General features: G+C 46.8%; 1 protein-coding gene across 1 annotated transcript in view; it reads right to left on the bottom strand.

Annotated features, from left to right (window-relative positions):
* Nucleotides 1–23,044, bottom strand: part of LOC144111092 (pyrokinin-1 receptor-like) — a 197,734-nt gene extending 174,690 nt beyond the window's left edge. The window contains exon 1 of the mRNA XM_077644231.1: nucleotides 22,355–23,044. The gene's annotated coding sequence lies outside the window, so the exon portion shown is untranslated. The remainder of the gene's footprint in view (nucleotides 1–22,354) is intronic.
* Between the last annotated feature and the right edge of the window lie 3,100 nt (nucleotides 23,045–26,144).

The raw sequence follows: 26,144 nt of genomic DNA, 5'->3' as shown, positions 1-26,144 counted from the left end.
AGTGTAAACCGCATAATGTATGATGACGGCGCCTGCAAACAATGCGAAGCACGTTCCCTCTCCACGCGTGTTTCCCGGTAAAAATTACGGTTACGTTTTCGTGTCGTTGTAGAAGTAAAAAACAGCGCAGCGACGACGGACAAGAAGAAGGACAAGCGCGTGTCCTTCTTTCTTGTCCGTCGTCGCTGCGCTGCTTTTTTACTTCTTCAAAGATGCACCAACTCGCTCAGGTTTCGGTTCTTCTCGTAAGGAAAAAACGCTAGGATAAAAACGGAATACAAAGACATTTCACTTGCCTCTAGTTTCACTCTTTGTAGAGCCACGTGTGTGAATTTTCAAGTGACGTCGCAAATGGGTAATTGGGTGTGGTTTTACAGTTTCGCTGTCCAACCACCTTCACAGCGTGGATTGGAGCCACGATTTTTTTTCTAGCGATTTCTCTACCGTGATCCGGATCTGCTGTCACTACCTGCCCTAAGTAGACCTATTCCCTTACCACTCCCGGCGTCTCTCTAATAATAATAAATTGAAGTTCCCTTCCGAAAGTGTCTCTGCCTGTCCAAGTCATTGCTTTTGCTTTGCCGGTCGTCCCGTGAGTGACTTGGGAAGGAATTTCCGTCAGCGAATCGCAGATTATTTAGGTGTTCTCCATTAACTCTTATCCCCAGTTGTTCCCAATCCAGGCCTCTGGATACCTCCTGTGAACAGGTAAACGGTAACCAGGCGGTGAATAGCATTGACGAGATCGTGTCTCCGTGCCCGACACCCTTTATTAATGAAATTTTACTGACTGTATGGGGGACTATGGTATCTGTGCAATCGTTATAGACATCTTCCAGTATTTTATTGCGAAAGCAATACTGCTCGAAGTGTCCGCTCTTGGCCCTCGTCCCGGAGAATCCACCATTGACCTTTAGCGTGACCTATGTGTGACGTCATACCAGCTGTGGAAAAGCGGGACCCAACTCGGCTCGTCGCGATCGTCCCAGCGAATCCTCCACGCGCCGCTGCCGTTGGGGAGGCGCTCGCTCAACGTGACGTCATGCCAGCTGTGGAAAAGCGGCCCCCCAACTCGGCTCGTCGCAGTCGTCCCAGCGAATCCTCCACGGTATGGCGGATGATGTGTATAAGGTGAAGCTGCAACAATGTGCTGCAGCTAAGAAGCGGCGGCATGCGGAAGAAACGGATGAAAAGCGGGAACAACGTTTAGAATATTGTAGTCGTTATGGAGAGCGCGAAAGAGACGCAACAACGACACAACGAAGCGAGCAAGAGACAACGCGCTCAGGAGACGCCAGAAGAACGCGCCGCAAGACTCGAGAAGCGTCGTAACGCAGATGAGGCTAGAAGAAGTGACACCTCCCTTAGTGACTCTTCAACTGCGGAACAGACCGCTTTGAATTCTCGAGAGCGTCGGAATGAGACGCTGCGTAGACGACGTGCCGAGGAAACGAAGCTTTCGCAATTCGACTTGGGTTAACCAGAGCTAAACCACAGACAATTTTTTACATAAGGCTCTTCTACACCCTGATTCCGTAATACCGGCATGGATGCTGAGGTTTCTGCTGAGTCAAATACTTTCCCTTACTTTTTAAAATCTATACATACTGGGTAGCCAATCTGGCAAAGTAGTATCCCCGAAAAGCGTCAACCGTACGGAGCCAGAAAGACGACGTGGTTCTTCACCTTTGTATTGTATTTTCATATTTCGAGTATTCAATTTCACTTTTTTGCTCTTCATTTACCAGTTTTATATGAAAGTCCAACATCGGCTTCAGCATGTGAAAATAAACAAAATAGAAGAACACCGGTTACAGTTCACCTTGCAATAAGGACCTCTGGACATCACGCAGACCGAATGACGCAATTATTGGTCCGAACAGAAATTGAATACGCATGGCGAGCGCGCAATTCAAGACCTATGGATGGAATGTTAAATAGAGCAGGCCGAAGTATTGTCGCTGCATGTTGTCAAACGGATGTCGCAGAGAAATAGCAGTACGCACACGATACGATACTAATTGCTGTGGTCCGAATTTTGTTCAGTCTTAATTATGCCTTTTTTTTTTTCGTCACGCTGTACCGCTATCAATTGTTTGTTTACGTTCGGTATAAGAATGAGGCTTTCTGCCTGCTGTTTTTGTATGTTTGGACATCAAGCTGTGCGCTCTTCTTGTAGGACATTATATTAATAGAAGGTGAATAAACTTGGATGCACAGCACGGGCACAGCTGAATGCGGACCTCTACCGCACCAGCTGTCAGTGATGAGTGGCGAGCAAATCTCACGAGCAGACAAACGAAAGTCGCGGAGAAACTATGTCGGGGCGAAGGAGTGCGCCGTAGATAAGCTGTCCTCGCTTTTTGCCAACAGCGTGAGTGGGTGTCCACCGTTTCGAAGGCACGAAAGGACAGAACGTGTTCGGAGCGATACATTGCACTCGACGTAACGCGTTGGCGGCTGCGAGCGAATTGAGAGCCCGACATGCGAGAGGAGAGCACAGCCGGGGACGGCAAACTCCGTGACGCGCATCATTTGTGCAAGACTATCATGTGCTGCCTGCCGGCTTGTCGGCAGAGATTGTTGTTTTCGTCCCGGCGGCGCGGAGTACAACAAGGCCGATGACGTGCCCTCCTTTCATTGCCTCGGCGTGCGTCAGAAGTCCCGTACGTGCCAAGTGTGTTACTCTAGAACATACGCGTCATACTAACTCTCAGCCGGCCGGTCTCAAGGATAGTAAGGCTAGAACGAGCCACGGCTGTATAGCTATAGAGGGAGCAGGTCTGCGCTACAAGCAACTTTTTTGGTATACGTTTTGCGACTTTTTTTGTGTGTGGGGTGGGGGGGGAAGAGAAGAGTGGCTTGGCCTGCACTCTCTAGTCTGTAGGGTACGTGTCAGCCGTGTCAGGCTTATATCTTTCAAATGGCGCTGTAATGAACGTCGACAGTTAATATTTTTGTCTCATTTATTTTCCCTTTACTTTGTGGCGTTCCTCTGTGCGTGCGAGCTGCTCTCGTGGAAATGATGCACCTTCGCCCCGAATCTTCCCCTTTTCTCGCGCATTAAGAGCTTCCTTTTAATATTTTCAGCTACAGGGCTGCGAACGATGACACAGCGCATAACTTTTGAGAGCCCCGTGGTCGTCATTAGACACAGCGACGCGGTTTCTGATATAAGTATATAAAAAAGGGACATGCCTGCACATTTCAGCCATAATGAGATGTTTGGCTAGTGAAATGCTATGTACCTGTTTGTTGCTTTCTACGCTAGCAAGATTTCTTTATCGTGTACCGAGCAGCCCGTCAGTGTTGAAAAGCAGTCCGCAAAATCAAAAAGCAACTGCGTAAATCAGGTGGTGGGAGTGGCGGTAACACATATGAAGGTTGGGGGGGGGGGGGGGGGGGGTAAAATGTGAGTTTTGCTTTATGCTGTGTTTATTTCGTAGTTTTTATACACGTATTTTCGGAGCAGCACACGCAACGTGCTTCCTTGCTTTGGATGCCTGACGTGCCGTAGCGCTCGCCCGCTCTTTTTTGGCCTTAGCGACGCGTTCGGCCACCTTGGCCGCCTTCTCACCTTCGTGTGCGGCTGCATAAATGTGGCGCCAGCTACATAGGCGAGCATTCGAATCTCTTAAGTAACGCGACTCCACTCATGGCTACAACTGTAGCACCACTGCCGCCCAGAATTTAGAAACAGGCATAAATAAAAAAAATGAAATAACGATTTAGTCGCTAGCAAGTTGTATGTGCCACTTACAACTTACAAACCATAGTGTTATAGATTGCAGCGGAAGTATTTTACGCTTAAAACCGAAAGTAAGCATGACAGCAACGAAATAAATGTCTGAAGGTGATAGAAAGTAACAAAATTGCATCAGTGAGATAAGGTTTGCAAAAATATTGCAGTTGTAACCGAACACAGAAGTAGCGAAGTAAAACCAGATTGATATAACCCGCATACCAGGCGGGAGAAAGCAAAATTAGGGAAATAGTAAAATTTTCAAATCAAGAATTAAATACTTGTCGGCATACAAGTCTTCAAAATGGAATAGGCTTCGGCAGGTTGGTAATTGTAACACAGTACACATAGCGCGGGAAGAACGCAGGACAAAGACGAGACGGCACAAGCGTTAACTTGCAACACAGCGGATTTATTGCAGACCAGGAGCATATATGCACAACTGATACAGCCGACAAATAGATGAAAAACATAACAAAACTGCCACATGCCGTCATACAAAGAAATCGAGCTCTTTTCTTGATAATGCCACATACGGCCTGCTGACCCATTGATCTCCTGCCCGTGCTACCTCACATGCTTCCTTGATTTATCTGGCTAAGTCGTTATGGTGCCGATACAAAATGGCGGTCTTGTCGAACTGTTGATGGCAAGGTGACTCTGCGTCACATTTTTTGCAATGGGCCGCCAGATGGTCTGCGGTGATGTTTCCAACTTTATTGTTGTGCTCTAGGAGGCGCACATCCAAACACCGGCCCTATGTAGTGCCCACCGCGTGAAAGTGGAATTTTGTATTCCACTCCTTTCCTGCAAGGCACCGTGGCCATTTCTGTGCTTAATTCTGCACTGAGGTTTCCGCGTTCGGGTAGGGCAGCTCTTTTTGCACACACTCAAAACCCAAGTGGCGCTCCGAGTGGGACAGACAGGCTCGGTTCTACCGAGACTGTTTGCACGCCAGCATCTTCATTGATGGAAACCAGAGACAAGCACGCCAGAAATGGCGAGAGTTTTCCAGATTGCCCGTACACTCCACGGAGGCATTCTGGCAGCTTTTTTTAGACAGACCTCGTCTCGTGGTGCCTCGTTGTGCCACAAGTAACCAGAGCCACACCTTCGGCGACATTGATCTCCCGGAAGACGCCTGCAGGACTATGAGCCTTGGTTCAAAGTTCGCTTCCAGCCAAGGAAAGATACAGTGGAACTTCTCACCTGTATCCAGGAAGTAGCGAGACGTGCGCCATTGGACGATATTGATTCTCGCGTATCCCAGGGAGTGAACGTTCTATTAAAATGCGGACAGGAGCGCCCAGATGTGCAACTCAGACGACTGGATTCTGTCCTTCGGGAGCATGACCTATGTGTACTGCCAGCGGATAAAGAGGGCGGTTTCGCGGTGCTGAGTCGTGAGATGTTCCGTGAAAAGGCACACGAGACCGTCCATGCTGTCCTTAAGGCAACTCCATGGGTTTCGCTGAAGAAGGTTAAGTAGCGAGCGAAGAACTTGTGTCAGCAGCTCAACCTGATCAACGTTTTGGAGCAAGTAGAGAGCAGTGGCACTGACCTTGTGGATATGTTTTTTTTTTTATTGCTAAGACCCACAAAGTTGAATGTCCTTTTCTTGTCATCATTTCTTGGTCAGGTACATGGCAGAAGTGCGTCGCGAAGTTTTTGCAAGGACACCTGAAATTGCTTAGCCTTTATTGACTAAAGAATTGTCTGCCGTTATTGACTTTTTCAGATCTAATGACCACAAAGATATCGCAGCTTTTTCTGTTGATATCAAAGATTTGTTTTATTCATTGCCGCACGATGGGCTGCTGTCCTGCTTCGAGGCTGCAATTGAGGAGTGTGGTGCCGTCGATTTCCAGAACGCCTGTGGCATGAGTACGGCACGTTTTTTAGACCTTTTATCTTTGTATTTGACGTCAACGTTTGTTGCCTTTGACAATAACATTTACCTGCAAAAGCAGGGTGTTTGCAAATGATTGTGTATTGCGCCGATATTAAGCGATCTGCTTTTAGTTCATTGTGACAAGTCTCTTTTTGAGCGGCTAGATGATCTTAGGATCTTAGAAATTTTTAAGTACGTTGTGATTTTTTAATTGTTTATGGTCAGTAAAAACAGGTCCACCTAAAACTCTCTACCTTAGACTCTCTCAAAGCGTGCTTTAGGCCCCTAACGTTTACACATCAGTTTCCCGCGCAGGACAGCATTATATTTTTAGATCTGCGGCTGCGTTTCAATCACGATCATGCCTGCTGGTTGTATGAGCCTAGAGCCAACAAGCCTCCTTTGCCGTAGAGCTCTGCACAGTCAAAGTTGGTAAAGGGAAGCATTGTTCTTTCCTTCTTGTCGAGAGCTTTCTACAAGTCACGCGAACATATGCCGTGGAAGAAAGTGTACAAAAGCAGGTAGAACGTTTGGAGGCGGCGAGTTATCCCAAACATGTCATTGTTTCAGTCGCCGAAGGCCTTCATCGCAGAATAAAAGTTGTGTCACACATGAGCGACGAACAGAGCGCGGAGGAGAGAAGGAAAATGCAAGAAAAAGAAAGAAAGAAAAGGTAGCCGTGATTCCCTACCTGTATATAAGGTCTCTCAAAATCTAGGAAAGGTAGGGCAACAATCTGGCGTAAATGTAGTATTCACGGCTCCTAAAAAGCTTTTGAGTGTGTGCAAAAAGAGCTGCCCTACCCGAACGCGGAAACCTCAGTGCAGAATTAAGCACAGAAATGCCCACGGTGCCTTGCAGGAAGGGAGTGGTATACAAAATTCCACTTTCATGTGATAGGCACTACATAGTGCAAACGGGCAGGTGTTTGAATGTGCGCCTCCGAGAGCACGACAATAAAGTTGGAAACATCACCGCAGACGGCCATCTGGCGGCCCATTGCAAAAAAAAAAAAAATGTGACGCAGAACCACCCTGCCATCACCTGTTCGACAAGACCGTCATTTTGTATCGGCAACATAACGACTTGACTAGAGAAATCGAGGAAGCGTGTGAGATAGCACGGGCTGGAGATCAATGCGTCAGCAGGCCATCTGAGGCATTATCAAGGAAAAAGCTCGATTCCTTTGCATGACGGCATGTGGCACTTTTGTGATATTTTTTCGTCTTTTTGTAAGCTGTATCAGTTGCGTGGTCTCTAATGAATCCGCTGTGTTGAAAGTTACCGCGTGTCCCATCTCGTCTTTGTCCTGCGTTCTTCCTGCGCTATGATTACTGTGTTGCAGTAATACAAGTGATAAAAGTTAAGCTAGTGGAATCCACTAATAAACATGCTTTTGAATTGAAATTGAACGTTCTTTTTTTTTTTCGGTGTGCCGCCCGTCAGGTTATGAACCTTTTACGCTTTGACATGCCTTAATTCGGAATTCGTAAACGATAACTGTGATGACAGTAGTTTTTTTTTTATTCGTAACGAACTGCAGTAGAAGGGAAAAACAACAACATGACGACCAAAAGAAAACACTTCTCGGAAAGTCAATAGGCGTCGCTCACCTCGTGGTCATTGAGATGAAGCTTCTTTAAGCGGCTGAAGGGAGACGCGTGGACTTCACCTTAATTCAAGGCGCGCACAATTGAAGTAGCGACGTGGGCCGCATCTAAGCGAAGATTAGAGAGAAAAATTCTTTGGGCCCTGCACGTATACCTAGCCATGCATGATGGCCCTTACACCTGCTAGACGTGATCTATGTATAATCGACCAACAAAAACAGAATGGCAACGATACAAGAAAGTTATGGTGCAAATGTGCAAGGGAATGCGGAAATGGACTACCTGCCAGCGCTTTGGCGAGGTCTCTAGAGAACTTAAGATCTTTGAGATCTCACAGAAGCGACGTATCTGAGACCTCAAAAAAAGCTTTTGAGATTTCGCAAAATCTGCGGCCACGCGTAAGCAATCTTACGGAGCGAAACTTCAGTGGCACATCAAGGTGCTGTGACAGCGAAATAATTATGCCGGGCTCCTCCTGCGGGGCTGCGGCCCAGTACGAATTGGTTGAAGTTTTGTAGCAATTTCCTTAACTTTCGTTCGGAACTTCTCTGAAGCCATTGAAACGCTCGGCAGTAAACAGATTACGATACGCATTAATTTTGTGAACTATCAATTAGACGCTCCTAGTTGAAAAGTGTGTGAGACAGTAGGAAAGAGAACAAAAATGAAGAAGAAATATTAGGAAAGATATATTGAGGCTTAACGCGTGCAGGGCCAGATGGTTGCTTCAAAACAATTTTTTCTTTACCGAAGGGAGGATTTAGGTTTGATGCAAGTGTAATGAGGAAGAGAACGTTTGGGAGATCCTTAATTTTCGAAAACGAAGCCTTATGTATAATGAAAAAAAGTTCTGATAGTTTGTTTACAAATATTTGTTCACCGAGTAAGCCTTGATATCTCGGGATATTTTAGCGTATATTGAAGAGAAAGCTGCGAATATTAATGTTTTGTGTAAAAGGATGCGCTTTGATTTATTTAATTTCAGGACATTTTGGTATTGATGCTGTCAGCCTCTTGGACATGTAACACGTGCAGTAAAAAAAGGCAGATAAAACAAAAGCGACAAAAACTTGCTAAGTTTGAGAAGCAGTTCCAGCTTGTCGACAACGTGGCGCTTCTTGAGCCATAGGCGTCCAGGCCTCAAAGAAGTGACGTACAGACGTGAGAAATTGAGTGCGACGTTAGGCGCCACAACCTTGGTTCTGAGAGCAAGGCAGGAAAATACATGTCAGACTGACGAGCGGTAAACAGCTGGAGGAAATGCGAACGTCAGATTTTGACGAATGTTGTTATCATTTTTTTTTGTCACCAGCGATGCGAGGAGGACGAAGTGACGTGAGAATTATGCCTGAAGTGTCATATTATTCATTTTTTTCGAGGTGATATGAAAACATCGTTGTAGCGTAAAATAAGGATACGAGACAGGCAGAAATAAAGAAAAAGCAGTAACTTATTAAAGTACAGTGAACTGAACTAGAGTAGTTTAATCCTGCGATTAAGTCAGAGTGAAATATATTAGAGGCTTTACGACCAGACTCTACAGATCAGGAGCCTTGGGCTCCTGATGAGAGGTACGAAACTGCAAAGACAGGGCGAAGGGGGGGGGGGGGGGGGGGTTCAACTGCTTTTCACTTTATTGCTGAAAAAAGCAACAGGGTAAGCTCACGATACCTTAGTCCAGCGCTTTGCAACCGGTGATTGTTTATGCAGAACTTTTAACGATCCTATATTGTGTTTGAATAGCGCATTTATCTTTCAAGGCTGTAGCGGTATTTTAATGATACGAACCGATATCGTGACCTTAAGGTTCTGCATTTGGTTGGAAAGGCAGCACTTCCGTTTTAAAAGATCTTAGACCATCAAATTTCTAGCGATAGTTAATTAATAAACAGCGCTACGGACCCAGGACAAAGAAAGAAAAAGGCTACACACGGCACATACTTTCAGCAATGCATTGAAGATGAAAAACGATGAGCGTGAATGCGGAACTTCGAGTGGGCTCTTTCGAGAACTCCCCTTTTTCTACCTTAACGGTACGTACTATCGGGGACAAAAGTCTCAAGGACACGGAAACAGACACCTAAATCCTTAAATGTCACGCCTGCCAACCAATATCTGCTTTCACTGCCTCACATTGGAGCAGATCAGTCCGACTATCACTTCGACAAGTTTGGCTTTAATCAACTCCCTAACCAAAGCTATCGGCTTTTTTTCCCGGGAGTGAGTGCTGGCGAGTTTTCCATCTAATAGTACGTTGCTTAAGAAGGCCAAACACTCTTGCAAAAGTCTCGTGTATGTATAGGAGCTAAAGTAACCCCTGTCCTTAGTAACATCTTCCTTAGCCAGGTTGATAAGAAAATAAAAAAAAAGAATTTGCCAGTGGTTTCATACGCATTTTTAGGTACGCGGTGTTATTTATTTATTGATACTGCAATTCCAGGGAAGGATTTTCACATGGTGGGCATACAGAAATCAAGATAAAAGTACAATATTCAGGCAACAAAAGAAAGGCCACAAGTGATTAATACATAGACAAAACGAACCAGCAAAAACAAGAAAAAAGTAATGCAGTAAATCAGTAGTCATGGCAAAATGACAAGAACACATCAAATACTGATCACAAACACAGTCAAGTCTATAACATTAATAAATTCAGATCAAGGCGGCAGTCAGGAGCGCAGTACAACATAAAAGTAGGAACTAAGGCAAAGGCTCCGGTTGAGTGCTGTCAGGGATTGCTGTAGAACCTTGTTTTCAGTAAGCCGATTCCACTCCAATACTGTCCACGGAAAAAAAATGAATAATGAATACTTAAAACAGTTATTGCGCTTGCGAAAAGGGATGATTGTGGCGTTGTCTTGTAGTGTAACCTGAAGAGATAGCTATTAGCCCATTAAAGTTATTCTTAAAATGACCTTTGACTAATTGATATAATAATTTAAATCGACAAACTGATTCCTTTTGCTGAAAGATACTAGGCAATCCCTGTTTAACAGGCCACTTACGTATGGGATGAACGTGCATAGCTATTGTAAACAAAGCGAACGGCTTTCTTTTGTACTTTTTCAATTTTATTCAAGTTTGTTTTGTAAATGGATCCCAAATTAACGCCGAATAATCTAATATTAGAAGGACAACCGATTTGTAAGCTAGAAGCTGGACTCGGGGTGTGGAAAGTTTTAATGCACGCCTAAGGAAAGAAAGTGTAGTTTGAATTCTTTAAACACTTGACCAATGTGCTTCCTCCAGCTTGTACTTTGGAGGAAAAGAAATGGATATGTTAGTCAGCCTTGCGAAGCCTTGCCATCAAACGAAACGGGCTTGTTAAACAGGGGCGAGCAACGGAGAAGATCACACCTGCGTCCACGAGTCAATTTTTACATGTGACGAGTGCAGTTTTTCACAATGCGCATGCGCGCATGTTTTGCTTGAAAAGCAAGCACGTGCTTTACCCACTTGAAAGTCAGCGCCATGTGAATCCTTTTTCACTATATTTCCTGTGTCTGTAGCTCTGCTTATTAAGTATAAGCCGCCGCGGTGGCTGAGTGGTTATGGCGCTCGGCTGCTGCCCCGAAAGACGTGGGCTCGATCCCGGTCGCGGTGGTCAAAATTTGATGGAGGCAAAATTCTAGAGGCCCGTGTGCTGTACGATGTCAGTGCACGTTAAAGAGCCCTTCACTACGGCGTCTCTCATAGCCTGAGTCGCTTTGGGACGTTAAACCCCCATAAGCCAAACCTTATTAAGTATGGAAAACTAGCTTGCCCAGTCTGGCGTTCTTCTTGCAGCGATAGTGTACAGTGAGGCTTATTAACATTCTTGCCACTACTGAGGTCTCGTGAGTGAAAAGAAAGCTACACCTGCTTTGAAAATGCGTATCGCTGTGATAGGCGCCGGTACTGTCCTGTCGCCAAAGCACTGGAAGGCTAGACAAAGACAAGGTGAGGCGGCGCGATCGATTATGTGCACCATTTGCTTTGAATACAAGCCGAAGGATAGCGTCCACAAGCAAATGAGATGAGCAGATGCTTTTTGGAGGGAAAAAAAAAGACAAAAACAGAAATTAGCGTTATTCATGCAGAGTCGTTCACATATTAAAACCCTTTAGCGCATGGCGCCCTTTGAGCCATTTTGCGCGACTTGCGTCTGATAAGACAAGGAAACGTTCGTGCTATTCTAAGACAAACATCGTTAGCACCGAGGTGCATCTGTCACCAAAGAGCATGGTCTGCTAACAAAACAAGGGATGAGATGTTTAAAGCGTGTTTATGTCATATCTGTAAGCGACTGCACATCGTGCTGCAAGCGGCCCTCCTCGTGAGCTCTGTTCCTCTTTCGCTCCGTCTGTTTCATTCACTCTCCCAATTATGTGGTGTAAGTAATGCGTTCCATGAAAATAAGTGTGAATAACTAAAGTGCGGGTATTTTTTTGAAGGAAGTGCTCAGATAGTTTGCAGTTAAGGGCAGTGGCGTAGCCAGAAATTTTGTTCCGGGGGGGGGGGGGGGGGGGGAGGAGGGGAGAAGGGGGGCTCATGTTGCAGCGCGGCCTCCTCATAGAATTTGTGGAAGGATCAAACGCAACAATAATAACTGCATTGCCATTGCCATTGACAATGCCATTGTGTATTAGATTACGCTACGCACAGTCTAGACATGTATTTTTTTAAATAAAAGAACGCATTCGTATGTCTTAAAAACGTCGCAGACATGATTACAAAGCATAAAACTGAGCAGGGGACAAGACACAGGAGAGAAGCAAACAGGACGAGCTCGTCCTGTTTGCTTCTCTTTTGTGCCTTGTCCCCTGCTCAGTTTTATGTCTTGTAATCATGTCATACCAACTATCCCCTTATCCTTCACTCGTGGCAGACATAACTGATTCCATGTTTTTGCGTATTTAATAAGTAAAGAAAATATCACACGAAGTCTAGAACTATATCGGCCCGGAACCAGTAAAGCAGTGCATGTCGCTGATAAGAAAAACGTAAAGTGCATGAAATTAGCAAGTAGAGGACAAATATTTTAATGAATATTTGTCCTCTACTTGCTAATTTCATGCCCTTTACATTTTTAATTAATTTGTCCTTCAAGAACCTTTACATTTTTGTACATATGCAACGGCCAGGGAAAAATCTCATTGACGCTGTCTTCGTTCCAGTGTACCGCGCACAGCAGCCGTCACCGGTCATGTATTGCGAGTAATTGCACCGAAATTTTCGTCGCAACAGCGAGCTATCGATAGGCCCTTGAAAGTTTGTGCTAGGATACCCCTTGCGTTACATGACTCCAGGTGCAAGGGCGATGCCATGAAATACAACCCGAGTTAGCAATGTTCGCGCCAAAATGTCTTTTCTAGTCTGAAAAAGACACCGTATTGACAAAATCCAGAATGACTTCCGGCGCTGGTGGTTGTTTTGGTCAGCGGTGCGTGACAGATAAAAAAAATTTCGGAGGGCGGCCGGGGGGGGGGGGGGGGGGGGGGGCTGAAGCCCTATAAGCGCCCCCCCCCCTGCCCCCGCTTCTAGCTACGCCCCTGGTTAAGGGGTTTCATCCAGTGTGGGTGTTGTCGGCCGTGCATCGTGCAGCTCAGATTCAAATGAATCACTGCGTTTTTTCACTGCCTAGGTTGAAGCCAAAGCAAAGGGACCATGGACTTGCGACTCGTGCCATGTAACTGTTGATGGCAGGCAAATACAGAATGTAAGCTCGGGATTTGTGGCACTAAAAGAAATATTCACTGATTACAGAATTCTATTAGGCGGAATAAATTACCGCTGAAACTGCTAACTGATTCTTACTTGAGCACTGTGCGTCGCACTTCAGCGTTTATTTTCACATGGCAGGCGAGCGGCTAGGCCAGGAAGATGAAATAACCGCAGAATCATTATTTTTTTTATTTACCACTCAGACATATCCCAAACTGTTTAGGGTTGACAAGTAAGCTTAGAAAAATACATCTGGTTTAGCATTGAATATGCATTACTTCTTCCTGCAATCGTGGCAATGTGAAACCAAAATTATTTCAGGAGCAGCGCATCACAAAAAACAGTCAACAAGAAGGGACAAGCGCTGAAAATTTTATTCACGGGCGTGTCAGAATAAATATGGCACAACCACACAACAAACACAAGCAGGTCGTATGAGGTACGGACCCTCGCCAACCTTAATCACAGCTTACTTTCGCACATCCAGGAATGCCAGCGCTTTTTTTTTTAAATATGAATAAACGGGACGCTCTCGCATCAAGTCCCTGCTATTCTCTTAGCTTTGGTAATCTCATTTGTTATTTCGCACTGGCTTATGGCCAGGATTTTGCAGCCGAGAAATTCCGTTTTGGAGGCAGGTTTCTGCTCGTAATTCGCGGCAATGCTTCGAGAGAGAGCCTGATGTGGTGTAACTTACATTGTAATTATGCTCGTACAACCTTCCATTAATACATCGGCCGGTCTGGGCGATGTACGCATTTCCACAAGGCAACTTAATCTTAAACACAACATCCTGGTCGCATGCAACAAATCGTTTCTGAAGCTTTATTTTGCATCTGGGACTGGGCTTTTTCTTCAGGTTCGTGACATTACACAAAATCAGAAGTTTTTTGTGGCCGAAACAACCGCTGTAAAGAAGATGACACAGACACAGCAGATGACTCACGACGAAGAAGATGGCGCTCTGCCTCAGCCGTATTGCCATCGCCACGAATGTCTGTGTCCGACCTGGCTGCCCTCGGACTGTCTTCGCAACAGCGAAGGTCGCGCAGACAATCATTTATCTACATTCAACCCCTCTTCAGCATTGTCTACTCTATCTGATGTTCTCGCTACTCACACTATTACCACTACTGTAAATGAAGATGACCCAAACCCGGACATACATCTCTTGAATCTGTGGGCTCTTCGTCGCCAGGCGGATCTTTACGCTACTCGTCACCCCGATGACCCTTCGGCTCTTCCTACTCTTCACCGCGCTACCGCACGGGCGCGGCGCTATGCAAAGCGGCTAGGCAGGCAACGCTGGGCTGCATGGTGTGCCCGCCTGTCCTCTACGCAGGGCAATCGACATCTTTGGAGAGTGTTTCACGCCATGGAGCGCCCTTCTCAGGTTGCAGATTACACAGAGAGCATTCGCCTCGCGCTAAATGTGGATGAGGACACATTTGCACAACAAGCGGCCCGTCAATTTTTTCCAAACCATGACTGCACCGCTACGTCTCCACCTGACTTATCGGTAACAGAGCCCCCCGATGGGATTACTTCTGACCTCACCATGGCAGAGCTGCTGGCCTCCATTGACCGTTTAAAAACTACTACTACTCCCGGGCACGACGGCATACCTAACTCCTTATTCCGTAACTTGGAAGGGAGGGCTTTGGAAACCCTACTTGATACTTTTAACGAAGTGTGGCTTTCTGGCATCATGCCGGGAGACTGGAAGCATTCTATTGTGGTTCCAATCCCCAAGTCAGGTCAGCCTCCAGTATCTCTCTCGGCCCTTCGTCCAATTTCCCTTACCCCTACCATCTGCAAGCTTTATGAAAACATTCTAGCCGCACGCTTATCATGGTGGCTGGAATCCCATGATTGTTACCCAGATTCCCAAATTGGTTTCCGCCCACATATTGGAACGGAGGACGGCCTTGCTACTTTGGCTGCTGACGTGCTTGACCACTCTCCACAGAGTCACCTTGTACGAACCGTAATCGCTACAGACATAACAAAGGCATATGATAACATCCTTCACTCTGCCATTCTTGCCTCCCTTCAAACTCTTGGTCTCCCTCACCGGTTCCTCCTCTCCATTCACGCCTTTTTAGCAAATCGAACCTTCAGCGTGCGTGTCCACGGAAAGCCCTTTGGTAATTTCACTTCCAATAGAGGAGTGCCGCAGGGCTCCGTTCTCGCCCCCACATTATTTAATGTGGCTTTAATTCCTCTGGTTCGAGCCCTAGAGACCATCCCTTCTATCCGCGTGCTTGCATATGCCGATGATATCACCTTGTGGTGCTGTCATCCAGATGCGTCTATTCATCAGTCGGTCCTTCAGCACGCGCTGGATGTATTGACATCTCGCCTCCCACCTTTGGGTCTAACACTCTCTCCTACTAAATCATGTTTCATTCGAATTGGAAATAAAGCCGCCTTACGGAAAGCTCCCCCTTTAAATTTTACGGTACATAATTCTCTGATTCCTCAGGTAGAAACTGTTCGTATTCTTGGTCTTCTCCTCCATACATCTGGGACTGGCACCCCGTGGCTGACAGCCACCCGTAAATCGGCTCACGCTACTCTAGGTCTGATTCGTCGCATAGCTATGCGCTCTGGTGGCGCACGTGCTCATACGGCCCGCCAGCTTGTGCGCTCTATCCTTCAGCCACGGATAGTATATCAGGCTCAATTTCAACGTCTCACCCGCAGACAGTGGGACTCCCTTGAAGCTATCAATCGTGAGGCTATGCGCGTCATAACATATCTGCCTCGTTTAACACCCATACCTGTGCTACAGGAGTTCGCCCAACTTAATACACTCAGTGAGATCATCGACCAACGGGTGGCAAATAGAGCTCGAAAACAGTCTCTCAAACTTCATCGTTTAAAGACACTTCCACCGTGGTCCTATTGCCAGCTCACTGACAATCGCCCCACTGTTTCCCCGTCGGTATCAGCAGCGTATCTGCCTGAAGGGTGCATATTATACACGGATGCATCTCATTCTGCAGAGAGGGGAGTTACTGCTGTGTATAGTCCATCTCATCCGCATCTCAACTCTCGCGCGACGTATACTGCGGATACGTGCACTCCCCTGGCATTGGAACTTCAAGCCATTTACAATGCCATTGCTTCCCTTCCGCTCGTTCCAACATTCAATACAGTTCACATTTACACCGACTCCCGCGCCGCCCTTAAACAGCTGAAGGCTGTTCGACGAACGTTCCAGATTTCACAATCTATTCATGTGCTCTGCGCAAAGTATCCATGTCCTGTGCGCATACACTGGATTCGCGGCCATGCCCAGGATCCACATAACATTCAAGCGGATGCTATGACTCATCTTCATACATTAGACGATCCGCCACCTTCCCCTCTTCCCCCAGATCCGTTCCTGTCCCACGTTTCCGATTCCGAAGTTCTGCGCCAGCGAACACGCGCTCTAATTCCTCCGTGTTCGCACCCTCTCCCCCGTAGTCTTACTCGGCAGGAGGAGGTATCCGTGCGCCGGATTCGGGCAGGGGCGGCTCTGACACCATCTGTCCGTCATCGGTGGCGTGCCAAAGTTCTGCCACTACCTGACAGGTGCCCTCACTGTGGCGCTGCACCGGACATATGTGATGTGCGGCACTTGTTGTGGACGTGCCCAGCGACGGCTGCTATCAGAAAACGGCTCCTCAGGGAGGTTGGCCTGCGGTGGAACCGCGAAAGTGACTTCGTGAAGTGGACAATGGACAACCGTTTCATTAACAACCTCTGCGACTACCTCAGCGCAACGGTTCTTCACTCCTTCTTTTAACTTTCAATCCCGTGCATTCCTTCCCCCCTTTCCTTTTTCAACTTATGCCCCATGGCACACTTCTCGAATAAAAAAAAAAAAAGACTGTCTTCGCCGCTGCTCCCGTCCTCCCAGCTCCTTTGAAAAACCCGCCTTACGCACATTTACGTTAGCCTTCCGGACAATCCTCTTAAGCTTGTGGGAAACCTTACGTGAGATATGACCACAAACTTTTGTTTTCAGCATCTGTGCCTCTCCCTAGCTCATTGCCATCCATCACTTCACACTGCGCCTTTGTTTTTAGAACACTTTCCGCCACCGAAACTAACAAATCACTTGGGAAGCCAGCAGCGGTGAGACGGCCTTACTCTTTCATTAGGCTCTCCTCAACTGTCTTTGAGAAGGAATTGTTTAAGGCGTTACGAAAACAAGGCGTCGTAATTCCTCTTTTCACCAACTTGTAGTTTGCGGAATCGAACGGAAAAAGTGTTTTTTCCCTGTAGGTTTGTAAATCCAGCATGTGTGGTTATCTTAGAAACGAAGGCTTCAGTCCAGGAACCGTATGCTTCTATTAAAAGGCAGTTCATGGGTAACAATCAGAGCGTCCAAGCATCCTTCGAGAATTCTCAGAATGCTTCCGATCGTTTTGTCAAGTGGTCTTGTTGTCCTCTGCAGTAAGATCAGAAAGTCGTCCACATATCTTGCCACTTTCAAAACATTGCAACCTTTCAGATGTGTAGCCAAGTTATCACACCCTGCCAAAGAAAAATCGCTCAGCACGGGCGCTATGCAAAAACCTTTACAAATATCTTGCTTTTGTTAAAACGTACCGTGCACCAATCTACGTACGTGGACATCAGATATAGATGCAGTAGTTCCAGAAAGCCACGTACATCTATCTACACCTGAGGGATTCTAGAAGACAGCAGCTCCTGCCTTATCGATGCAACTCTCTACGCACGACATTATTCTACCATGTGGAAGAGAGTTGAACATGTCCTTGATGTGAATGAAAAAAGCCTCCCTGACTTCCCATCAAGTGAACTGATATACTCAGGTATGCCATTTGAATTTCTGATTAGAAACGGGTGATCAAGGGGAAGCTTGTTCAGCTTTCCTAGAAGGAAGATCGCAGTGCGCTTTTGCCACTTTCCAAGCTGACACTATGACCTTAAAAGGACACTCTCGTTTGTGCGTCCTAGCTGCTAAGAACATTTGCAACGATGGATTCTCATCAGTATGATTCAATAGATGGATTCTTGTCAATAGCACTCTGATGTTTTGTCAAGTTCAGTCTACTGCGCATTTTTTTTTCTGTTTTTAGCTCGAATAAAATTTAGTTGCAAGTTCAGCGCTTGTACCTCCTTTCTGTATGTGTCTTTTCTGGTGAGCTGCGCTCCTTAATTATGGCAAACCACCTAGCTCAGTCTTCCGCTTTAGTGCAATCAAAACCGATTAATTTTTCTTTCCCACTGCAGATAACTGTTCAGTAATAGTTGCCATAAAGCAGAGGCTTGTGAGTGGATACTGTAATTCCAAATTACCCGCCCCTATGACTAAGTGGCTGAGCCGCTATGGCAGCCAGCATGAGGTCGTAAGTTCGAGCCTTGGTGAAGCGAACGCATCTCGATGAAACCGAAATGAAAAAACTGAAAAGAACTTCCTTGCACTAGTATTTTTGTCGGCGTTAAAAAAAAAAAACTCCAGAATGTCGAACTTAGACGAAAACATCCCACTCCGCCCCACCTTAAATTATAGTGTTTCTTTGCACGTAATGATTGAAAAATTGTGAACTTAATTTCTTTTTTGAAATTAGCAGCATTATTAACAGTCACCGATTAACACTAAGAAAGACGAAAAAGAAAAGCAAACTACGGCCTATAGGAGGAAGCTCAGGTAGCAACTCGGGTAAGTTTGGAGGAGCAAGGCTGAATGGTGGGCCAGTTGGTAAGACATGCCGAAGAATTTCTACGAGCCGATAAAAGACGAGGGACAAGAGGAGAACCTACACAGGGCAAGGTTGGACCAAACTGTCCTTGGGACCCTTGGACAGCAGCGCTTCAATGTTTTGTGGACACGATGCGCAATCAATGTTCATCACAGGCGCTGGGTTCGGCGGTCTCTTCTTTCTAGGTGGCCTCACGCGACATTGGTTCCAGTGGTACTCGGTGAGGCGTGCTACTAGACGACATAAGTCCTGGTAGCGTCTCTCGCCAGCCCATCCCGCAGTGCCAGAAGTCGTCACAACTCTGAGCCAATCACGCAGGTTCCTAACCTGCCTCCAGCATTCCGACTTGAGGATTCGGCATATTCGTCTACAGTGGCACGTCGATGGCTCCAGTAAGCCGAAGAGTACAGTCACGTCAGGCGGAGTGACATTGTTTTTTTGCAGTACGTCAGGTAGCGCGCACTGTCCGAGGGTCCCAAATACAGTTTAGTCCAGCCTTGCCCTGTGTAGTTTCTCCTCTTGTCCCTCGTCTTTTCTCGGCTGGTAAAAATTATTCTTCGACAAGTTTGCAGGAGCGCCGTGCACGCAACAGCCAATAGGAGGAATCTCGGGTACGTTCAGTGGAGCGTCACGCCAGCTGCGCGACAAGTTGCTCAGGAAAAGCAACATGAGTCGCGCAATCCCTGCTCAGCCACCCGCCAGTGGATTGGCGCATCGCTTAACTGCTGCGCCACTGCGCTGGTGGTGGTATGAGGGTTCGCCTCCATCTATGAATGTTAAGTAGAGAATGACCAATTTGCACGTATGGGCACTAATCCACGGATCTCTGAATAATGTGTGGTTGGCGGTGAACGCGAACTATGTTACAGAAACGCACAAACCACAAACGATCAAAAGAAACAACAGTAGTGCATAATGCTTTCGCATTCATAGCACGTAAGCAGGCTTAAGTGCCCCCTGTAGTTTTTGTGTGCGTTTGTTGGTTTGCACCGCAGCTTACCTGTCTTCCATGCCGACATACATCATGCGGCATGCCGAACACCAGTTTCTTAATTACGATCCCTGCGTGCCATATCGAACTGGCCTTTCCGTGTCTCCATATTTTTCCAGATTTCTACTAGATCGCAACTGAAAGTCTTCTATGGTGGTAAAACACGACGCATGCATTCAAACTGCCGCAGTTTTTTTATTTAAATTTGAATACCTCGCTAGATCGACAGGTTCCATTTTTCTCCTTACGCAACAAACACCGCCATAGAAAAGGCCTGGTTCCGAGAATTCCTTAGTTTTTGCAGCATCAATTTGTCAGGGCGTTTCTGTTGTTTTATGTTTCTTTCAACGCTTCCGTCGGCACTTCCCACAACATGAAGAAGTTAGTAAAAACGGAGAAAAGGAAACAGGCGTTCAGTTATTTCGTCAAGCAATTTGTCTTGGGCTTTTTTTTTTAGCCTTTACACCTGTATGAAAAAAAATGTGGCTTCAATCACGCTGTGAAAGTAGTTGGACAGCGAAGCTGTAAAACGACACCCAATTACCTATTGCGGCTTCACTTGAAAATTCGCACATGTGAAACCAGAGACAAGTGAAATGTACTTAGCTATATGCTGTATGCCTGATTTCAAAGGAGGTATGCTGTCTGCATTCAATGTTTAGCCTGGCGTTTTTTGCTTACGACAAAGACATGAGAACGCAACCGTAATCTTTACCGGGAAATACACGCGGGAGAAGGAACGCGCTTCGCATTGTTTGCAGGCGCCGTGATCATACATTATGCGGTTTGCACTAAACACGAAGGCTTGGAATGACATCAACCCCTTTCGAAGCAGCTCTGCAAACCTAATGTTTACCGGAACGCGTAGTTGTAACTGTCACCACCGCACGTCGGAAATGTTACTTCCCTTACGGCGCGGTTTGCGTGTCTACCGAGATATGCGAGACAGCTAGGAGTCATTTCATTTCCTTAAAACTAATTTTCATTTTATTTTCCTTCCCTAACGGCGCGGTTCGGGTGTCCACCAAGATATGTGCGACAGGCGTCATTTCCTTTCCTTAAATCTCCAACGGGCAAGGCGTCGCGCCGAACGGACGATGGCGTTCCAAGGACTCCTTGGCAAAGCTGCAACACGCTGTCGCATCCCGCTCTTAGAGACGAAGCTTAAGCGTCCTGCAATATTGTTTTTCACTGTTTTATTATTTTTTAGCCAGCTATGCCGACGTCGTTATCTTACATTATGCGGTTTGCACTTCACACGAGGGCTTGGAATGACGTTAACCCGTTTTGAAGAAGCTGAAAAAACGTTTACCGGAACACGTCGGACGGTGTTCCCACTGTATATAAAAATGGACTAGGAAATTCACACAGCGCCTGAAATGCAGAAATATTTAAAGTACTATATACTAAAGCGCTCACTAAACTTCAATAAAATTACGGTTTCTCTCTTGCAAATCAGTGCATTTTCGAGCGTGTTTTTCTTTAGCCTGACGTTTTTGCTTACCACGACACGAAAATTTCCTTGGACGGTAGAGGTACACAGCTTGGCTGTAAATGCAGTGGTCACATTGCCTGACACTGTCTTTTCGAGCCCATGAAACGTTGTCACATCACTCGGCTTTGAGGCACTACGGGCTTTTTAGACTCCCCCAACTGAATGGAACAGGCCAGTCTCACAACACCCGCAGAAAAGATAGACGAACGCAGCCACTGTATGCGGGCTTCGGCAGGCGTAAATCACTTTCGCACCGGTTGGTGTGGTATAGAACGCACCGTGAATGTCGCGGGAAATGAGTGACGAAAGCAAAAAGAGAAGGAGCGATGAAGAGGTCGCAGCAAGCAAGAAGAACAAAGTTTCGCCCAAAAGTGCGGTTTGTAGGTGACGACGATATTGCAGGCGAAGGCATGTTGGAAGCGTGGCCTATTTATTTTCGTGTTTCTGGAAAAAGTCCTCGATAAGGCCTCGCCGTTTTAGTTGGGCAGAGTCCAAAGGGAGCCCGCCTCACTGTCGCCCTCTAATGTTATTTTTTTTCATCGCGCAACTTCACGGCGTTTATCTATAGCTAGCCGAGTGTGCTGCTGTTACAGGGCAACTGTTGCCTTGGTATGTTACTTCTTGGCTGGTAAAGGACACATCTAAAGTTTCTGCTGGGAATTCAGAGCCGAAAGTTCCAGAAAATATTCGTTCAAACAAAATAAAAATCTGTCTTCTTCGCCGAAGTTTTTGAAATAACAAACTTCCATCTGATCTGATTTGTTTATTATTTCTTCTCTCATGTGGTTTCCCCCTATTTTTGGGGACCAAAAAAGCTTTAAAATTGTTAAAATATTTCGGCGTGAACTGCGTAGTGTTTCCTAGATACTCGAATTGACCAAAGCGCTTGGAAAAGTATCCATAACGGTGGAAAATAAAAATCAGTGAGTAGGAACGGAAATGTTTTCAGAGGGAGCACAAGATATCCTGGCAGTGGTAGCGAAAAAAAAACAAACTATGCCAACGTTGGTTCATAAATAAATAGAAGGACTCTACGAAAGTTTAAGCACACTGCGTGTATAATTTACCTCATTACACACTGGTAAATCAGGAACCGCCTTTATAGCCCTGAGGAGCGCCCCTTTCGTTTCATGCATTTGTTGTTCCTTTTGGATCAGTACACAAACTGTGAAATCAGACAATGCATTTCATTGACTTACTTGCTCGGCGTTGCAGCTGTTGGAAGATGTCAGCGCGCTGTCGACACGCGGATTCCAACTTGAATCGGGTGGGCTTTCGCGTGCTAAGTTCGGAATCGCTACACAAAAAAAAAAAAAACAACAACGTAACCGCTCTCTTCACGTCAACACGTTGAGAATTAGTCACAGAAAAAAAAAAACGCAATGAAAGATGTCACTATCGGCAATAATTCTTTGTTTCCATTGCTGTAGTTTCTGTCCCGTTGTTCTTCGGTCTACTGCCGCAATTTTTTTTTCACACATCCACATTGATCGGTGGTATGGTACAAACGCCAGAAGAAGACAACAGTGAGCCAGGAGATTATCCACAGTGTTGCCAGAGGGGAAAGCACCGGCACGGGGATCGTTGTAATCCTGAGGCCATGGAGTTGGTGGGAACCAAGCTTTACACACTCTGATACGTACTTCTTCACGTGGCACGCAGGGTTGTAGGATAAACTTCCTTCGTGTACTGTGCCTTCGTTGACGCCGCAGCCAATTATTGGTAAGAGTAGCATAGAAGTTTGTTTTCCGAAGCCAATCTGGGGTGCGGAAGACAGCAGAAACTAAAAGAACGCGAAGCGAGACGACACTGCCGGCCTGCGTCGAGATGAGCTTCACGGGCCAACCCAACCTTCCGGGCAGCCCGCGTCGTGATGACTGCGCGCGCCCGGCTCCTGGGGTTCCAACTCCGGAACTTCTCTCCTTCTCATCCCCTCTCTCTCATACCCGCCTCTCTCATGGAGAGCCGTTTCTCTCGCACACGCAGCCGGAATGAAGAAGAGCGCTCCCTGGACGTAGCTGTCACGTGGCGCGTGACGACCTGAGCACGTGGCTAGCCTGGTGACGCCACGGCTTCGTTCTCTCCTTTTATTTGATATAGTGCAGCATCGACCAGCATCGCGGCTGCTCTTCTTCCCTCGTTTCGCTGCCTTGCTGGCGGCGGTTCGGTGTTCTCGCTGTCCTGTTTTACGGGCGAGGGCCTGGCTGCCTCTTTGAGCAGTTGGTTGTCTGAATAATTGCAAACCGGAAATGCGTCATTCGATTAGGAGCGTCGTGTTGGTCGGAATTTTGGTTGGATGTCTACACGAAAAAGAGGAAAGAAGCGAGGAAAGGCGCACGGAAAAGGGAGGCAACCGTAGGCAATTTCACTCGGTCAAGGACCCGTGTGTGGGTGCACTTCTTAGTACACTGAAAAGTTTAGACAAGCTCAACTTCGTGTGATCTTCTGTTGGGAAAAACGAAGCTCATTGTGAATTTGCTTTTGAAGTGCAGTACACGGGCTCCATCCGATCAATCTCGAAATGGGTAGCGTTTAGAAGAAAACGGTTAGATTATATGCAAGGCATGACCGGGGGCCTGCCGGCCTGTAGTACGTTGGCCTTGTTATTAGTGTGCACTGACAAGTATCCTATGGATTCATATGGATGATTCGCGCCTGAAATGTTATTTCGAATAACGTTTTTGCTCTTAATCATGCCCAGTGCCGTTGTTGGAACGGTTGCTGTTGAATTTCGTTCTTTTATAAAGGTCGGAAAATGTATAGGTAGATTTTTCTTTGTTAGTCGAGAATAAATTTGTGATGGAATAGTTATCGGCACACCTGTGTCATTGGGGAACTCACGTAGTACTCAGTGTTAATTTTGCGACTGGTAGAAGAGCCAGAAATAGACGACAGGGCAACGAACACTTCGCCGTGCGGGCTATTCAATATCATGCGCTGTTTTTTATAGCTTCATCCTGTACTCAGTTTCAGCGCGAGAATACCAATAAATCTGATGGTATTTTCGACGGGCCTATTTGGTGCTACGACTGTTGCATTGATTTGGAACACACGGATCAGGTTGGAACTCTAGCCTGAAAAGGCACCGGAACGCCGTAATGGGAGCCGCTCTTAGAGCGAACACCTGGTGGCAACAGAACAGCGTGAAAGCCTTTCGGCCAGCTCTCCAACCCAGTGGCACTGCTTAGCTAGCATAAGGCCACAAATGGCCTCGCACTAAGCCTTTTCCGTAATCTATAAATCTGGTGCGGTCATCCACGCCATTCCTGCGATCAACGGCGCCAAGTATCGTAAAGAAGCTTTCTGACATTTCTGTACATTCAGGGTAACTTCGTCGGCTGGCAGCTTCTGCAGTACTCGAGTAGCAGAATTTAAATAATTAAATGGTGATAACATTTCTGGTAAAGCGCATGATCAGCGCCAGCTAGCCCACATTGTGGTTTTCCATTCGCTGCCTCTGCTTTCAATGCTGCTGGCCCGCACCCGCTCGGAGGGTCACGAGTTCCTTGCGGTGTGAGAAATGTGTCGGCAGCGGCTTGAGCGTGTTTGTACGCGCCGCATTCATGGCCCTCCCGCAACTAGCCTGATGGCGGCCTCATAATTACTGCTGAGGCTGCTATTGCGCAGGAGGCCGCGCCATGCAGGGATATCAGGATGTTACCAGGAGCGGCCGCCTTGTTCGACCGCGCTCCTCACCGAGCGTGGCGCGAAGCACGGAAAGTATGCACTGATTGGTCATGTGACCGCGCACTCTGGGTGGTCAAGGCGAGGACGACGACAGCTACTACTACTACTACTACTTCTAAGAATGTCACAAAGCCGCTTGTCAGCAAGCGGTGGCACCGTGTCGCATTTTCGGCGCCGCGCTGAGATTTGCGGGAAGTGCACACGTGACTAAGGGCGCTCGCTCGCTCAGACATCCAGGCTTACAGCTCCCAAGTGCGCTTTGAGCCGAAGGAAGAGCGCTCCGGAATAACCAATGAAACACATTAAGCGCACTCTGTTTCGAGCAGTTGAGTACGACCCTGCTCGCCCGAGCACTCTCAGAAACGCCCGTTCAAAAATGGCGAAATTCTCTCTGCAGAACAAACATCACAGATCGTCTACTAAGGTGACTTCGTAGATTCCAAAGGAAGAAAAATCTGCCAGGGCGCAAAGTAGTGTCACGTGGAAAGGTTCAGAAGAGTGAGCCGAGAAGGTTGATGCACGCGACAGGGATACTTGGAGAGGCTTTGTCCAAGAGTGGATGCGATGCAGTGCAGCATTAATTGCCGAATATGTGGTTGGCTCTGCATTACGGCACCTTTAATGGTTTTTTGGCTTTATTTTTTCGAGGCTCCAAACGTGCTTTATGCTCGCCCACAACCAAGAGAGCTGTCACAAATACAAATAGTTATCATAATCATCGTCACCGCGCGAGGGACTCTGAGACACACTGATGTTAACTAGGTGGCTAGATGCCGCGTTCACGTTTTCCGAGCCGGGCGCTAGTGAAACCACCGGAAGCTGGACGGCATGGGACCGGCAGAAGACCGGTGTGTGCTGCGTATTCCAGTGCAAAAAGTCGCGTCTTTCGCTCGTTCCTTCTCAGTCTTCTGCGTTGTTCTGCTGTTGTATCAAAGGAATAAGCAAGCTGAGGAATGAGCATTGCTTGGGGAGCCCTATAATTTCAGAGAAACCGAAGAAAATATGCTTGCATATGTCACCCTGCCGCAGAAAACGGGTACGTGCATTAAACACTGCGTCCTTATGTGTTTCTTGTCTTCCGAGCGTAAAGGAGCACTGGTGGAATGCCGATGAGGCTAAGGTCATCTTAAAACCTAATTTTGGCATGGCAAAGAAAAGGCGAACAATGGCGCGGAAACCCTGACACTCGAAGAGCCGGTCGTTACACAGCTGCTGCAGTTTGTTTCGTGTTGCAGGCGGCCGGTGTATAATCTCATTGATGGCCGGTGATGTTTATCGCTTTAGGGTGTCATTCACCTTCCA

The sequence above is a fragment of the Amblyomma americanum genome, chromosome 11 (assembly GCF_052857255.1).
Source record: "Amblyomma americanum isolate KBUSLIRL-KWMA chromosome 11, ASM5285725v1, whole genome shotgun sequence".
NCBI classification, from domain to species: Eukaryota; Metazoa; Arthropoda; class Arachnida; order Ixodida; family Ixodidae; genus Amblyomma; species Amblyomma americanum.
This window is presented reverse-complemented; position numbering and strand designations above follow the sequence as displayed.